At 37.7% G+C, this 17,793-nt stretch overlaps 1 long non-coding RNA gene across 1 annotated transcript in view; it reads left to right on the plus strand.

Annotated features, from left to right (window-relative positions):
• Window positions 1–17,793, plus strand: part of LOC122801851 — a 635,962-nt gene that overhangs the window by 203,243 nt on the left and 414,926 nt on the right. The window lies entirely within an intron of this gene.

Consider the following 17,793-nt stretch of genomic DNA (forward strand, 5'->3'; position numbering starts at 1 on the left):
CATATCTTTGCTCCACACAGGCACTGTGCACGTGGTACGTTATTGCCAATGGCATCCATTACCTGATTACAGAATCAGACACTGCATCTATGGTAGGCATTCATGTGTGCCCTTCCAAATTCATTGTATTTGTCATGTGTGGGTTCCTATTGTAGTTATCTTTCACATGCCCAACCTCCCTGCCACATTCAGGAAGGATGTCACTGAAAATTGTTCCTCTGACTCTCTCCTGCTCAAGCTTTGTTGTGCAAATCAGCATATGTTTCTGGTTTTGTTACAAAGTCTTCTGGAACTATGTGTTGTCAGGCAATACCTTTTAACTTCCAAGCATTAAAATCATAACAGAGGGTCAAAAAGGGGAACCATTTTCTTACATTTTTATAACAGACTGTCTTTGTATACTAGACCCTATGTAGTTAGTGAAGCTTTGCATAGGTTTACTTTATATATCTAATAAAGTATGTGCCCATAAAGGGTCTGACTTTGAGGAACATCATAATCTTTAAGAAGAGCAAGTCTAAATTTGAGGGCCAAAATTATTGCACTTAATGCACTATGCCTAAATCATAGTAGCTGAGAAGAATATTGTCAAATAGCATGCCATTCAGAATTAGATTGTGCAATATTCAGCTTTACTTTGCCGTGACAGCACTTGCGTAATATGATTCACCCATTTATGCTGAAGTCACTTGCACTGCATTGTAGTAGTGCTAGCAGACCGTAGTATATACATAATTGCATTTTCTAGCCCTTGATCTGGAGATATTGCAGTCCTGATTATAGATTACATCAACAAGTTGCAAAGACATTTATTAGTCTTTTCCTGCTTATAGTGTTTGTACAATATACAGTGTGAAGAAAAGCAACAAGCAAAGACACTGCTTGTGTTAGATACGTTAATGCTTCTGATAAAACGTACAAGCCATTCTGGTTGTTTTTGTGACTCTTTTTGAAAAAAAAATAGCTTCTTTGAGTTGTGTTTAGCTTATTGTATTCAGATAAAGCCAATTGTGTGTTACAGATGTTTGTAATTACAACTGTATTTTTTATTATTGCTGTGTTCTGGACAGTGAAAAAATGCAACTATCTTAAAATTCTGCTAAAAGACTGTCTTGACAAGCTGTGGAGTGGTGTGACAATACTGGATTATTACAAACACTGCAATTATCCAAGAAAACTACTTGAACTGCAGATGCTGCATAGCTGAGCACTGTTATATGTTACACATATTTATGGCTTTCAGTGAATATGCATCATGTTTGATTCAGTGTGCTAGTCTGCTTTCATTTATTTTTATCTTCTCGAAAGATGTCAGAACATGTTAAAATGTTTGCAGATAGTTTTTCTTAGCTAGAATATGTAAACTGTATCTCTTCTTGATTGCATTTCTTGTGTCAGAGAGAGAATTTATAGTTACATGTATTTAACTACATTTTCTGAATGACATTTTGTATATTTACTTGTTAGATGGTAATACTTTGTTATATGTTTTTAATGTCTTGTAGAATACATAAGACTCACGTACCTCATGCTTCACAGATTCTGTTTACTGACATTAACTGCTGTGTTTTAACATCTGTATATATCTTGTAAAGCCCACACCCTTGTTTAGATGCTACTCCACAGTTTCTGTTGACTGATGGAGTGAAGTAGCTGAAAAACTTTGCAATGCAAGTAGCCGGTTTGCATTGCAAGTTGCCCTCAGTTATCATTAACAATTTAGCTACTCTTTTCCTTGGTACAGTTCATAGTACCCATTAACTGTATTAGTGATACCTGCCTTGGCAGCAAGGTTTCTTAAGTATTTTCAGCTGTTACAGTTCATCCATTTTGTATTTCTGTACATCATTAACGTTTGCATATCATCAAGGGAATGTGTATTTCTATGCTTTATCTCTGCATTTGAAATAATGAAGAGGAGTATGCATCACCTAAAAACTGAGAAATAGAAATCCTGATGATGCTGACTTGAACCCCTCTCACTCCAAACTTACATATACTGTGGTTGCACAACTTTGATAAAGGGAGAAACTACCCAAATTAGTGCATAGTGCTCTTGAGAAAATCACTCTGTTAAAGTGATTTCCAACACATAAAAATATGTGAAAACACTGAACAACCCTGTACACCTTCTATATTCCCTGTCTACATTGTCTGGACTATCCATGACTCTCCACATGTACATTAACATAGCCTTCTGATATTGTAATCTTCCTATGAATGACTGTTCAGTGCTAAACATCTTTCCCCTTATCACAGAGTTATGATTCTGTGGTGACAGCTCTCCAAGATCAAGCATGATATGGGGGGGGGGGGGGGTATATGTGATACAGGGGAGAAGGTAGAAAAAAATGACTGGCAAGTAACAGAATCTGCAAAATTGCTTTGCTATACATCCCTTATTCACGTAAGCATATATATTCTTAGTTCATCAACTAGTCAGTTGTTGATGCAAGTAATGGTATTTTATCAGGGTAGGAAGCACTCTTAATAAATAAGAAAAGGATATGTTGTAAAACAAAATGAAAAATTTAAGCTGCATCCAAATTACAGCTTTCTCAAGAATTTTAGTAAAAGCAAGAGAAGTTAACAATATTTCTGAGTTAAAACTCTTAAATGTAAAAAAAGATATTTATACCTAAACATTTTCAATTAAATCCTGCTCAAATTTGGGATTTTGTTTGCACAAGATAGGATCTGCTAAAGTACCACTAAACAACCCTCTCTCATTCTGACTGTGCAAATAAAACCATTCTGATCCCTGTGTGAAATACAAGGTCCAGACCCTTGCTGTTAGCTTGACCTTCTGCTGCACACCCACATATCTGCTCAGCACATGACAGCAAGCCATGTTGGGTAAGTCTGTGACTTCCAAAGGCAAAGAAACATGAGGTAGGAGTCATGACCAAGTTCAGGGAGGCATGCATTCACTCTGACTATATGAACTATGCAGCACAGTTTGTGACAAGTGGACTACCCATGTAAACCAATATAAGTAAATGATTCAAGGAATTTGATTGCACACTATATTACATAGTATAGATTACCTTAATGAGTGGCTTCTTTTAGTGCTCTGAAAGACTATTGCATAACAGAATAGAGTTTTTTGTGATGCAGTACCACAGCAACTCTTGATCCTTAGGTAGAGTGTTTCCGTAGCACTGGATATGACTGTATCCCATAATATTACAGCAGATAGTAAGGCACTGTGGTCCCAGGTAGTGAGTCACCCTTCTCCTGTTCCCTGAGCTATGCTTGTTATTACTGCAGTGATATTTTATAGTGCCTGGAGCCACCAGCACCATCTTGTCACCATGTGTATCATTGCTGTCCACAGTACATTCCACTCTACCATGCAAGATGTATACTGCCATTGGTGACTGGGTAAAAATGTAAATTGCAAGCCTCATAATGCATGCTTCTGTATCACAGCTCTGTGATTCACTGTTGGGACATGTATGATATAAGGGGGAATCTTCCAATATGTCAAACTTCATAATAGATTGTTTTTTTAAATATGTGTACTGTATTAAGCATTATAAAGGCACTGTTGGGTAGAAATACAGACCTATGTTATGTGTACCAAGATTCTTTATGAATCCTAATTATGGCCTGCTGCGTTTAAGGCAAACAATAACACAGCTATTGAGGGCTATCTTGTGTGCGTGTGTGCGTGTGTGTGTGTGTGTGTGTGAGAGAGACTGACACTGTTTGCAGTATCTTTTTACAAGGCTTTTTAAAATCGTTTTGGCTTCTTCCCATTCTGACCATCAAGCTATAATCATGTGTCTGGCATGAGCAGTTTCCTGTACCCATGGTACAGGGTGTGACTTCTTCCAACTTCATTTGCCTACTGTTGACTCTGAATAAGTTAGTTAACCAGACATTGCTCCTGAGTCTTCCCTGAAAAGGTAAAACTGTGTCTAGAATAGTTACCCAGTCAAAAAACAGATAAAAATGGCTCATTTTTCCCTGTCCTGCCTGGCCATCACAGCCTCATCATTCCATGGTGGAGTTCTCTCTCAGGTAGATGCCTGCCTTACACAGTCTTCATTTTAAGTGCCAGCAGTAGGGAAAGAACCTAACACTGACAGATTGCCATCATTGGTTAGATATACATTTTTATTTTTCTGGTGAATACTGGACAACTTCCTGATGTGCTGAGCATAATGTGGGTGCATACCTCTTTTCCCTGTGCTGTTTTCTGGGGCAAGAACATCCCTTCACTACTGGGTACATACTCAGTTGCATTTGCAGAATGACAACCCCCATCCTTTCACCCCAGCGGTACTCCTGCAGTAGGATAAAATCAACTATATTCCTCCTGGAATGGCCAAATGAGTACACCACATGTAGAGGCATGGATGTAGCTTACAATGGCCCACTATATACACAGCCCTTGGAAATGTAGGGCGTGTTGCAAATGCATAAGACCTAAAAAGAGAAAACACAGTCCTTAGCATGGATGACTACTCCCCTCCAGCCATACTCAACTCTTGCCATAGAGGAAAGCATGGGATGAAAGGCTCACACTCCAGAAGAATGACTGGATCTATGGAACAGTTAGGAGGGAAGGCTTGGTGGTCAGTGTGGGACTGAAGAAAAAATATTGGAAAAAAAGAATTGTTTTCTGCCATCTGCCTGTCTGTGTACTTGCTATACAGTCTCTAAGATATATTGTAAAGACTCTGCAGTTATACAGGTAAAAAAAACACTGGCTTTACTGGAAATTACGTATCTGGGGTTACTTTTATGATAAAAGAGCCTTGGCTATATTTTTCTACTTAAACACAAAACAGCAGTGCATGCTCAGATCATCATAGCACGTTGTAGTTACAGAACTATGCATTACTTCACATTTTACTGCAGTAGTTCTCCCTCATTCACTATGTGAAAAACCTCTAGTTACTCATAATGTACAATAGCTGTAATAAACTGTTAATGCTCAATCACAGAGTGGCAATGATTACTGACCCATTATGTCTGAGGAGCTGATTTAAAGTCTGGTTCCAGCATAACTGGCTGCAACCCTGCTAAGTGTAGTATGTTCAATATATTTACACTGTCCATTTTAATCAAACATTTAACATAGCAGTTCAAATTATAGCTTTCACATTTATTCTCCATGCAAAATTCTGCTGTCCTTTTTGTAAAAATTCAACAGATAGTTAAATAGTCTAAGGGCTTGTTTCAGTGTAAAATGTAATTAAACGTGCAGCTCGTGTCATTTCATGTGCTAATATTAGTGAGGTACAACGAACAGAATTCTCCCATTCTTAAATAATGTTTAACCCAGGAATTTTCAAAACACACTAATGAAATAATGAAAATGTCAGCCATCTAATTACATTTTAGTCCTTCAAAGAGAAGTGAAATGCAATGTACAATCAGTAAATAAATCAATAAAATGCCAAATTATAAAGCACACAATGCAGAGGATTATGATCATATCTGTGATCATAACAAACTTGTTATGTATTCCAGGCATGGATGTCAAGAAATTCACCTTGAGAATGGTGTGAAGGAAAGCTGAAGAAGTAAATCTTGATACCCACAACAAGAAAGTTATGAACAGAGACCTGACCATATTTCTTTGTTGTACACACAGCTTCCCCTGTGCTTATGTACTACTAGATATGGGGGGGGGGAGGCGTAGGTGTGTGAAGTGTTTCATAGCTTTGAAAATCACAACACAGAGTAGCCAGAAGTGAAGTATCTCTGGAAAAAAAAAAAAGTTTTTAAATGCTGCTAGAAACCTCAAACTACCACACTTCTTTGTGACAGAGAAGATCTTTACAGCTTTCAGATATGTTTTAGCTTCTTTCCACTGTTTAGTGGTGGATGGTTCTAACTACTGTTATGCTTTAGTTTGAGAGTAGAGTCTAACAAGACAAAAAAGTGTCTAATAGAACATTGTAGTGCATGGAGTGCCATGATTACGCTCCATAGTTCAGAAAATGAATATTGATGCAAAACCTGCTGTTCCATTAACTTTTTTTTAAAATGAATTGGAACAATATTTAAAAACTGTCTCTGATTTTCTTTAATGCCAGCCCTCACCCATTCTTAAGGAAATAAGCTGATTGGTCTATGATATTGATCTCCCAAGTGCTTTGCCTGGTTTCAAAGACAGTAAAACATTTTTTTTCTGCAATCAGTAGTACATGAAACAGATAAGTTCCATATACTACAAAAAAAAATCAGTGTGATGTCCCTACTCTGGGCCAGTAATGAAGGACCCTGAATCCTCACCACTGGCACTGGTAAGGGACATTCACTTGGAACAGAAATAGATGCACCCAGTATTTCCAGATGCAGCTCTCTGCATCAAGCACAATTTCCCTTAAGAACACACTCAGTCTGGGGCTTGGTTTCTCTCTCTCTATCTCTCCAGATCCCCAATAAGACTCCCCACTGGTACAGCTGTAGGGTTGAGACCACAGCGGAGTGTCCAAGCCAGGTTCTCCACCACTCTGTCTGTGAAACCAGTGCTTCATGTCCCTGCTCCAAGCAGCTGACACACACACTCTTTAAGAATTGATTTTCACACACACACACACACACACACACACACACACACCTGGGTAAGCCTGGCACAGATTTACTAGCGCTGCCCCTTTTTGCCCAGACTATAAGGTAGTTACACCACCAAGCATACCCAATTATACAAGTGAAATGAATATTAAGACAAATGGTTGTGTTTGGCCAATGTGGTAAGGCTTTTAGGAGTGGCCAGAGCTATCACCAAATCTGTATAAGTACTCTCAGAGATTAAAATATTCTCTAAAAGACCAGTCATCCTGAAAAATTTAAATATATTTAATAATAAATAATAAAAGAACATGAAAATATTACATTTCTACTTGAAATAAACACCCGAGTTTCAGTCACAGGAAATATTAAAAATAATACAGATGGACAGGTTCATACAGTTACAAAAAAAAAATAATTAATCTCACTATATTTCCCTGAATGATCTAAAGAATTATTATCCCCTGGTCACTTACTAGAGCAAACCATAATAAAGTAGGTGAGGGGGTCCTTCCTTGTCAGGTTACAAAAACAGGCTGCTCTGAGACTTCAGCCTCATCTAGTATTGAACATTATTTTAGTGATGGATTACAGAAGGACAGTACATACCTCTGGTCATCTGACTTCTGGTTCCCATGCTCCCCCCTTGGCTAGAAGTTGTCAGGATTTAGTACATATGTGTCAATAATACACACACACAGAGCCTTGCTAAGATCTGCTGCAGTTCCTGGAAGTCATAAAATAATTTCAAACCTCCACCTTTCTAGAGTAGAAATTATTTTACCCCAAAGACAATCCAGGAAGCTTCCTAATATAGATTTTTTGTATGTAGCTACATTGAGAACTGTAAGATACAATCTTTATGGCCTAAGTCAGGTAATTTAATTTTAAACTATTTTCAAAGTTTGAGATTAATCTCTTCTCTCCCAGTATCCTCTGTTAAAACATATACATATGTATATTTATTTTTCTGTCCAGCAGGGCGCACTGTTGGTACATTTTTAACACAAGCAGCTTTACAAATACACTTTTCAACACAAGCATCTGTACAAATCAGTTTGATATTCGAATGGCATATAATTCTTAACAAAATTCCTGCTGACTGTGCTGGCATATGTTACACATCCACTGCCCTACTTCTCCTGGCATAGCTGGCAATACCTCACATCATCACAATTAGGTCCTCAATAATAATCCTTTATTATGTGTTCTCAACATGGATGCTAAGCTTCATTCTTAGGGTGAATTTCTTGGCATTCATGTCTCAAACACATAATAAGCTGGTTATGATTGGTGAATTGATCATAATCCTGTATGTTAAGCAGCTTTCTTCTGTCACAAAGGTGCTTAACAAAGTTGCCTTTTTCTAAGTTTTCACAGAAACTGGTTAGGATTGTCCAAATTATAAAAGAGTCTTATGGAAAAGCTACCATTGCTCAGGCAGATGGTGCCTTAGTTTAACATGTCATCCAAAGGCTGGCATACTCAAGACTGCAGCACACCCTTTATGCTACACTGCAGTACTGGAAAGTTTATTTAACTACTTGGCATAGGAACAGAACCCCAAGCCTTCTGATCTTCCAGCACCAAAGGTAAGTGTGCTATCTGTTGAGCTACTGACCAGGTTCTATACCTCTCAACCTCTCTGCACAAGAAATCTGGACAAAACCAGAAATAATGGGTGGCAAAGGCCCAAAAATAGGGACAGATTTTAAATATTGCTCCTATAAACTTACAAAGTTGCTAGAATAACATGTTTTGCATTATTATGTATTTTCTGATGGATATTGTCGCTTGTCCGGTCAGGATAAAACAGACAAATAGTTGAGTTCAGTTCAAGCAGCTTTATTACACATAAACACATCAGAAATGTGGCTTTGTAACTTAAACTTAAACTTATAAACAGACCGACCACCACACTCATGCATGTTAGCACTCTGGCTTTTCTCTCAAAATGGCACTGCTGCCTGCACGTGCTCACTATTTATATGCACATGCCTACATCTGGAAATGCTTCTTAAAGGTACATATGCACACACTGTTCTACATCCTCCCTGTTTGAGAAATAGATCATATACTAAATAACAGTATTCAGTGACATGCAGTTTGCAGAAATGACCTTTTGACATGCAGTTATACAGAACTAATTCTTTGACATGCAGTCATACAAAATTAGACACACATAAAACAATCGTGTCTAGGTTGCTGTGTATTTTACACTAGGTCTATAAATACAACCTGATCATGTACCATAAAAGTCAGAATTGGATCTAGCAATGGGGACTGTCTTCAAGGAATGTTCAACTTGGGGGACAACTGGGACATCATCAGTAACGGGAATGGATACTGAGACATGTTCTTCAGTATGAACATTGTCAGGGTTGTTCTGAGATCTAGAGTCTGTATCACAGATACAATGCTGCAATATCTTTTCTAATACAGGAAGAAGATGCCTGCAGTTTGTCCTGTATTCTATACCCTTAGATTCCACTAAGTAGGATCCCAGCTCAGCACATATACCTCTCACTTGACCAATTTGATCAAACCCTTTTGCTGTTTGCATCCTCGCTGTCTCTTCTTCATTCAACGAATGAAGAAATCTGCTCATTTTATCATAGCTGGACTTCTGAGAAGAAAGCTTTTTAAAAAGTTGGCCTTTGATTGCTCTGTTGCTTTTAGCATTAGACACCAACAAACTAGAACTGATAGACAAGGTTGTTCTGGTTTGCCTAAACACAAGTCTCTGAGCAGGCGAGCCAAGTAGATTGTCATGGGGTATATTTCTAATACTGAGTAAATTCAAGAAGATACGTATTGTCACACTTTGGCCTCTCTAGTAATTGCTTTGCACTCTGTACTGCACGTTCAGCAAGGCTGTTTGACAGTGGGTATTCCAGACTGCTAGTAACATGGATAAAGTCCCAGTCTTTTGCATATCTCTGAAACAATTGACTGGCAAACTGGGTACAGATATTAGAAATAAATTTGTGTGGACTACGAAATAACATTTCAACTTAGTAATAACAGCACTGGACGTTAGGTAGCAAATTGATTTCAAACCAGTTTGAATAAAAGTCTACCAACACTAAGTAATGCTGATTGTTCCACTCAAGTATGTCAGTGGCTACTGTTTACCAAGGTAGTTCAGGAATATGGCTTAGCTGAAGTGGCTGTTTTTGCAAATGCAGCTTAGTACTATCACATACTGAACAAGAAGAAAGCGGTTTATCAATATCCCTTGATGGAGAAGGCCAAAATACTAATCCTCTCACCCTTCTTTTGGTACAGTCAGAACCTGGGTGGCCACAATGCAAAATCTGAATGGATTCATGTCGTAAATAAGTAGGAACAATAACTTTGGGACCTTTGAAAATGGTACCATCTTCCATCAGTATTTCATCTCTGTATGGAAAGTAAGGTTGCACTTCTGACGGTACACAAGATTGCTTTGTTGGCCATCCTACATTGATGAAGTGGTTGAGCTTTTGCAAAATTGGATCAGTCTTTGTATGATCTCTCAGCTCGTCAAGCCTCGTGGTAGAAAAAGTATGCACTTCAATGACATCAAAGTCAAAATTCTCTGCATCAAGCTGTTCTGTGGTATTTGTGGGCAATTTGGATAAGGTATCAGCCAGATAAAGAAGTCTGTCTTTTGTATAGACCATTTTGAAATTATACTTTTGTAATCTAAGCATCATTCTTTGTAGTCTTGCTGGAGCTGAATGCATACGCTTCTTTAAAATAGTGACTAGAGGTTGATGATCAGTCTTGATTTGGATAGCTCAGCCATAAATATAATCATGGAACTTCGAACATGCAAACACAATTGCCAAAAGTTCCTTCTCAATTTGAGCATACTGCATCTCAGTTTGGGTAAGAGTTCTAGATGCATAGGCAACAGGTCTGCCCTCTTGAAGAATAACTGCACCAAGACTGAACTTTGAAGCATCACAGGAAAGAACTACTGGTTTGTGGACATCATAGTACCTTAATGTAGGAGGGTTGGCAATTTGGTGTTTGAGGTTATCAAATGCTCTTTGATGTTGTTCCAACCATGACCAGGCAACATTTTTGCATGTCATCTCTCTTAAAGGCACTGACAGCTCACTAAAGTCAGGGATGAATTTGCCCAAATGGTTAACCATATCAAGAAAATGCTGTAAGACTTGGACATTGTCTAGAGCTGGCATTTCTAGAATAGTTGCTTGTTTGAAAGGGTCTGGTTGTAAGCCTGTATTGGTAAATAAATTACCTACATAAGTAAGTTCTGGTAGTCTGAATTTACATTTCAGAGGATTGAGCTTTAAAGTCACTTCACACACTCTGTCCAGAACTTTCCTGAGGTTTCTGTCATGCTCTACTTCATCATTGCCTCCAATTAGTAAATCATCTACTATTATTGCACACGGATAGCCCAAAAAGATTTGCTCCATTGCACACTGAGAGTTCACTGGCAGAATGTATTCCAAAAGGCATTCTGAGGAATCTGTATTTACCAAATGGTGTGCTGAATGTAGTCAATAGTGAAGATTTGTGATCAAGCATTACTTGCCAAAATGAACTCTTTGCATCTAAGACGGAAAAAAACAGTGGCATTTGGCATGACAGTGGCATTCTCCTCGACTGTATATATAAGATGATGAGGTCTTCTTAATGTCTTGTTCAAGTCTCTTGGGTCAATGTATATTCTGATTTCATCCGAAATTTTCTTATGAGCAGCTACCATGGACGACATCCACAAAGTTGGTTATGTGACAGAACAAATCACACCTTGCTGCACCATTTTGTCTAACTGGACCTTAACTTTGTCCTGCATAGCTATTGGAACTCTTTTTGCTGTTCTGACCACTGGACTGACCTCTGGGTCTACTTTCATGGAGTACACAACTGGAAGTTTGCCTAGCTTGTCATCAAAAATATCAGCATACTCTGAGAAAATAGCATCACTAAAACTGGAACTGGGACATGTGGTTACATGATGTACTTCTTTGGTAAAAGAAAGCAGTTTCATTCTGAGACCTAATAATGACTGCATAAGTCTTCTAATTACATAAAATTGCAAGCTGTAACTGTTCCCAGCTGAATAGCATGAAAGCACTACTGAGCATTCAGTTTGAATCTCTTTACCTCCATAAGTAATAAGCTTAGCACAGTTAGGTGAATTAAGGTTCTCATCAGCTCTCACTCTAGCAAATGTTTCTGCTGATGTTACATTACACTTTGAACCAATGTCTACTTTGAGCTCCGCGGGTTTACTATTGATCAGGACAGTACAAAACATTTCATTCTTTGCCAGCTAATCTACTGCATTAACCTTTTCATCGACCACTGATACACCATCTACATAGAAATTAGGGTTGCAGTTTTCTACATGATAAACTTGCTTTTTTGAGTGACCTTTTTGAGTGACCTATCTTAATAACTGAATGAGGCTTGCTTGATTTACAAAACTTTTGAAAGTGGTCCCATTTTTTACACTTGTGGCATTGCTGACCAAATGCTAAGCACTTCTCTTAGACTCATGATCAGCTCCACAATTAAGACAGCTAACAATAAGACTTGACTTGGGTTTTGCTGACTCACCCTTATACTGCACTGAGCATGTCTGTTTTACTGAACTAGTCTTAGAACTTGCTAGAAAGCTACGGGGTCTCCCAGGAAATCCTGCAGGGGTTGTAGCTGCCATATGCTTAGGCCTGTTTCTGCTTGCCATGAGCTGCATGCTGTCTACATTTGCTCTAAAGGCTGTTGAAAGCATGCGCTTATCACTTACAAGCATACTTAGGATCAAAGGATCATAGGAGATTACTAGGTTATCAACCTGGAGGTCATTTTTAAGCCTAGCCATTTCATCCCAATGTTGTTGTTGTCTTTTCGGCTTTTCCCCGCTAGGGGTCGCCACAGCGGAACTCCAGTCCGCTAATGATTGGCAGTCGATATCATGGAAATCCTAGTCAATACCCAAGATTGCATTCAGTGATGACTGCCAATGTCCCCATTAAGAATTTACGGTGTCCCATCCACTCATCCAGGTTCCTCTTGAACAGTGTTATAGAGGTGGTCTGTTTCACATGAATTGGTAGCCTGTTCCAAAGACGCAGCAGCCACTGGGAGGGTTTTTCCTCCTTTTGTTGTACACTTTATTAATATGGGAGTTTCTAAAGAGAGATGTACTCCTGAATTTACCATTATATTTAGAGTAGATAGGCATGGACATTTGTGGTGATTTGGGTTTCTAATACCATGATGGGAATGGGCTATACTTAAAAGTCAAAGTATGATTAAAGTTTGTGAAAATAGTATTATTTCAATCTTTGACGTTAGCCAAAAGTTCTCTTCACAGCACCTGCAATGTGCTCAGAAATTACTCCTTATGCAGTTCATACAGAGTTACATGTATCAGTAGCACATCTAAATAAAGACTATAAATTATTTTTTATGACACCCATTGCTCCTACTATTATTGAAACTGTCTTGGTATCCTTCTTTCATATTGCCCGTGTTTCTGCCTGCAAATCCTGGCATTTTATAACTTTGTGTCTCTCTTTCTATGTAAGACACTATAATCACTGGGTGTAGCAATTTCAATGATCAGTGCTACTTTTGTATTCTTTTCATGGACTACTATATCTGGTTTTCTTACATCTGGTTTTTGAACTGTTGGTAATGGGTGATCCCATGTGATTTAAATTTCATCATTCTCTAGAATGCTTTGTGGCTCATGCTTCCTATGCATTTGAGCTACTTCAATATTGTAATGTTTGCAGAATCCCAAATGCAACAGTCCTGCCACATTATTATGCCTTTCAGTATACAGGTATTAGTGTATCTCACCCAACAACAAGATGTGCTTCTGTTTCCAGTTCTGTTTTACAGAACTGCATTTGTCTGTTTCTTCCACATGTTTAATGGACTTTCTAAACCAACATGTATGTAATCCACTATCCTGGTTCACTAACATTAGCCTTTCACCTTTGGTTTAATTCATCTCTCCTTAACCATTCCTGCATCAGATCCTGATCGACATGAGGTTGTTCTAGGAGTTTTCTGTATTTGCATCTATATTTATGCTTTTCCACATTTCATGCCTTCTCATCTGACCCTTCTCCTTATGTTCTTTTGTTTTTGTTGGTACATTCAATTGCTGCTTCATTTTTTGTCTAATTCTGCTTTGATTTCCATTCCTGCTTGATACTGATATGCTTCTGCTAAAGTAAGCAGTGAAATCACCTTAGATTTGTTCTCTTCATGTTTCAAAACTTTCACTGTTTGGATCTCATAAACACAGCATATATGTATTGACTCCGATTATTGATCTATTCTTGCAATCAGTTTTGAGGAGGCCCATACCTCCTTCAGAATGAGGGATATATAATCTTGATATACACTGATTTTTATATATCATTCAACAAGCATGAAACATTTTTCTTGTTTTCCTGTCCAACTGATCCAAACATTTTGGTGTCAGTAAATCTCCCCAAAACTGTAAGTTGGAACAGAAAGAGCAAACTGGTTTGTGCCCCTTTCTGTGAGGTCATGGATTTGACAAATCTCTATGGCTTTGCTTTGTTAAATCACTGTCATGAAGCAAAATCTTTCTTACTGCAGCCTTATTAACACCGCACACAAGCCAGTCCTTTATGAATGCTGTAATTAAATGAAAAGGTGCTTCAACAAAGTATTTGTTTAAGGGTGTGCACACTTATAACCAGCTTTTTGTACGTTTTTTATCTTTTTTTCCACTAACAGATTTTTTGTTTTTCAGTTGAATTGTACAGGTTATAGGTCACATTAAAGGTGGGAAAAGTTTTGAAATGATTTATTGTGGTCTCATTTTTTTATATCACAAAAACCTGTCATTTTAACAGGGGTGTGTATACTTTTTATATCCACTGTATATATCTCTGTGTGTGTGCAGTCAAACTACTATATTACAATGTAATAAGGTCATGGTTAAAATAGACTCTTGTGGCTCAGTCTAATAAACATATAAATAAAAATAAGACTTGCCTGACTGTATGTAGTTTGCTCCTTGTTTGACTCTGTGGGACAGAGGGATGGAACTCTGCAATCCAGTCAACCAAGGTTTGATTAATGGCCCCAGTACCGGTGGAGCCAGGCAGAGGAGGGGGGAGGAGTAAAGGGGGCATGGCCTACTCACCTGTCTTTAGGAGCGGTTGGGGTTGGCATGCACTCAAAGGTCCAGAAGTTGGTGCGATCTCCCAGGTGGAGACTGGCGAAACAGTTGCTCATGCTGCGGTGGGATGGGCATGGCTGTTTGGGGGTGATTCCTCTTGTGGAAGTGATGAACATCCTCTGTGAACAGTGCATTTCATCTCCCTCCTCAGCACCTTGACAGGGTACATGATAAACTAGGAATGGGAAAAAACTCAGACCCACCCCAATGGCTGCCTGAATGATGAACCATCTTTGTTTGCTCTTGCCTGATATAGAATAAATAGGTTGATCAGCTGAGAAAGTGTCTGACTGCCAGCAGGCAGAAGAGCAAAATGTTGCAAAAATTATAAAATTAATAATAATAATAAGGCTTACTTTTTATCTGTATACTGAAAATCACAGACTCAGACACATCATGAAATAATGGCAGGTAATAAAAACCAGTAAGGCTGCCATGGCTGAAACACGCTTTAATAAAATAAAACGAGAGAAAGGATAAGCACTTTCGCGTAACATACGCTTCATCAGATCCATATAAAAATAAATAAAACAGTACAATGTAGCTCCTTAAAATCATTTAAACAACCAATCATATGAACAAACACATAGCACATCCAATCAAATCACAAATTCAATTTGCGCTCTTTAAAGGCTGGTTTCAAACAGACATTGGCATTAATGCCTGGAATTTAATCAGTCTGTAATCTTAATATCCATTGTAGTTCAGCTTGCTCTAAACAATTAAGATCACCTCCCCTAATGCTTTCACACACTGTATACCTTAAAAATAAATATATGCCAGTGACCTCACTAATATGTTTAGCTAAAACATTTTTTAAATTATTGGTTTTTAATATCATATAAATGCCTAGTTATTCTGTCTCTAAGCCTCTTGACTGTTTTCCCCACATAAAAACAGAAACAAAAATCACATGTAGCCAAATGAACCACGTGTTGTAGAACAATATGCATACTATTTTGGTTTAAAAGTGAAGTTCAAATAAATAAACTTTACAGACCCGACACAGATATGTGCCAAGTCTATGCACCCTGGGTGGCCCTTGTGATCTAGGATTACAAACTAGATCTTTAATATTGCTACAGTTCTTAAATGTAAAGCAGGGGTATGTCCGACAATGTCGGCCTTTTGTTTATCAGTGGTTAACAGCTGCCAGTTCTTGCAATTAATGTCACATATTAAATTCACATCATTTGTATACTTAGTAGTAAATCTCATCTTACTATGAAATGAAATTACCTGTTTATTATTTCTCCAATGTAAAATAATACCTGTATGCTTCTTTCTTACTATGTCCCCCCCGAATCCTATCCACATGACCTCTATTATAACCTCTGTCTATGAATGTATCCATAGCACTAAGGAAATCATCTTCATTAGTACATAACCTAGATATACTGGTGAATTGACTTTTAATGATATTAGGAAAGATATGTCTTTGGTGCATGCTATGATAGCAAAGCAACCCATTCCTCCAACATTCCTTACGGTGCAATGTGATTAAAATGTGGCCTGAGGGATCCTTATTAAGCTACACATCCAGTAAATCAATCTTACAATCAGAGACATTCAGAGTAAATCTAAAAAATATGTAGTAGATTCCAAAAAATGTGACAAACTGGCGTAATAATAAGTCTCCTCCAAACAACAAAAGAAAAACATCATGCACAACACGTTGATAAAACTTATGTTGTGAATAGATGCTGCTGTTAAGAACATGAATCAACTCCTAGTTATACAGAACAAGATTAGCATAAGAGTTTGCACCTGGAGTGCCCATAGCAACACGCCATTTCTGTAAAGATTTATTTCAAAAATAAAAACATTTTCCACAATTAAATGTAACAGGGTGCATATCAGCTTCACGATGTCAACATTATAGTCACTTATCCTAGTTAAAATATCCCTAACAGCATCTATCCTGTAATCATTGGGGATAGAAGTAAAGAGGTTCTTAACATCCAAGGCAACTAGCAAACATTCTGACAAATCATTAACGTTTCTAATGAAGTCATTCAGTTCTGTTAAAAAAATTATTAGTGTCTTTTAAAACAATCGATATTGACAATAAAACACATTTCAATTTCTCCTTAACATGCATTGCTAAGGGCTGAGTGGCCCAACACCCACCAGCAACAATAGGGCACATGGTGGTGGTGGTGGGGGGGGGGGTTAGAAGGATTTTTATGAATCTTGGACAGGCCTTTAATAATAGGTATAATAGGATGGTCTATATGCAAAAAATGATACAAAGTCTCATCTATTAACCTGTACATTAATAAATCATATATAGTATCATGACTCTGACTCAACAATCTTAGACCAGTTCGTTGATCCACCTTAACACAATTCAGATCTTTATTCAGCATAGATCTCATAGCATTACAGTAATCTGTCATGTTCATGACAACAGCTCCTCCTTTATCAGCTGGTCTAGTTCATTAGTTCATACATCTTATTTGTGCATCAAACTATCCAAAGCCTGTCATTCAGATGTACTTAAGTTATAAAAATTCTACTTGTGAGGAGCATTTAACAAGCGACAAATATCTTCCTCACATATCCAAACAAACAACTCAATATTAGGAGGTACCTGTGATTTAAACATGCTGTTTTTTATTTAAAACCACAGCGGAATTAATCTGATTACTAAACAATAGTTTTAAGGAGACATTACGAGCAAACATATGTAAATCCAATAATATGTCACTCTAGTTAATGTAGCTAATATATAAGCAATCCTTTATTTAAAATGGATAGCTCTGAAACATCCAGTTCACATGATGATAAATTCATTACCAAGTAATTCAACAATGATTCTTCCTGCTGCCCGGAGGCCCTTCTGCTGATAGTTTCCTTTTCTGCCACCCTCTGCTGTTGGAATGTGATTTTGCATTGGAATTTGTTCTGATTGGTAGCGGTAACAGTTCTAATGAAGTTCCAATAATGTAAGGAACAAAAGCATTTAACTGTTTTGTGGATGTATTTATGTGTTTTGTATTTGGTATGACAGGCTATTAAATTACACATTTTTTTTACTCTTTGGCTCCATTTGTTAATATTCT

This window comes from Protopterus annectens, chromosome 5.part0, assembly GCF_019279795.1.
Source record: "Protopterus annectens isolate FY-2018-M chromosome 5.part0, PAN1.0, whole genome shotgun sequence".
Classification (NCBI taxonomy): Eukaryota; Metazoa; Chordata; order Ceratodontiformes; family Protopteridae; genus Protopterus; species Protopterus annectens.